Below are 1,311 nucleotides of genomic sequence, written 5' to 3'. Positions count from 1 at the left end.
TCATATTGAAACCCTTGCTAATAGATAATTAACAGAAATATGATGAAGTGAAGTGAAAAAAAAAGTGTCTATTGTTTATTACCCTTTTAGTTTATTCCAACAATTGGCAGTAACTTAGTAGTAATTACAAAAATAAACTGTTTTCCGAATGTGATATCTTCAGATTTCTGATAAAATGTTATATTACCGGAATGGAATAATTAAGGATCATCACCATAACATTGCACTCTATACAAACACTCGTTGTTAGTCAGTCACCCTTTGTCACTAATGAGGACTATAGACACATCACGGTCTCCACTCCATTCCTTTGCAAAGGATTTCCTGTAAGTATGCCAAAATCGTGTGCTATCTTTTTCTTCAGCTAAGCTCAATTAGCACTTTTGATAAAGAGGCTAGAGCTATAGCTATAAGAAAAAAAAATATTTCTTGACAGTCAGTGGTTAAAAAAAGAAAATAAATAAATAACCGTTGCAGTAATATGGAGAGAGAGAGAGAGAGAGAGAGAGAGAGAGAGAGAGAGAGAGAGAGATCCACTAGTAGCCTAACCTTTATCAATGCTCTTTGATAATTGTCTTCTCTGCCTCTCTTACCTAATTGGAACAGTAACTATATAAAAAAAATTTAAAAATGTGTAACTAAATAAATAAAGACAAGCACGAAGAAATAGAGAATGGGCATATTTACCTAATAAGAATTACTACTAGCTACATTTCTCTCGTATTGCTCTGCCATTCCCCCAGCAACATTAAAAAAAAAAAAATGGAAATACAATAAAAGTAGAAAAGTTTCGTTTAATGTTAATATGTAATCAATCACACGCAGGAAAAACAGTACGAAAAAAAAAAAGTTTTCTCGCGTTACTTTCCCTCTCAATCTTTCTTTCAACACGTTACTCACCTCCAAACGCACAGCTAGGTGCTTTAGGCAAGGATTCGGGGCACCTCATTATTCAGGTGAAGGAAACACTTAGAAACACAACACAATACAAGACAAATTCAAGCATCGTAACAACACAGGAACAATGTGATTGTGTTTACATATCCGTGTATGAAAAAGCGTGAGAATAAAACCATGTCTCATATCATAGACTCTGTAACTTCATGGGTCCATGTGCATTACTAGTGAAGATCTACATGCAAAATTTGATGAGGCTAGGCGAAAAAATTAAGTCATGACGCCTTTTTCTTTGTTTTAAGACTTTGCCCGCCTAATTATGGACGTTACCATATGTCACCAACATATGAGGTTCCGATCTAACTCCGATATCAGCGTCGCCCATACACGTTCCAATTTGGTTCCAATTTACTT

This window comes from Portunus trituberculatus, chromosome 35 (genome assembly GCF_017591435.1).
Source record: "Portunus trituberculatus isolate SZX2019 chromosome 35, ASM1759143v1, whole genome shotgun sequence".
In the NCBI taxonomy this organism is placed as follows: Eukaryota; Metazoa; Arthropoda; class Malacostraca; order Decapoda; family Portunidae; genus Portunus; species Portunus trituberculatus.
This window is presented reverse-complemented; position numbering follows the sequence as displayed.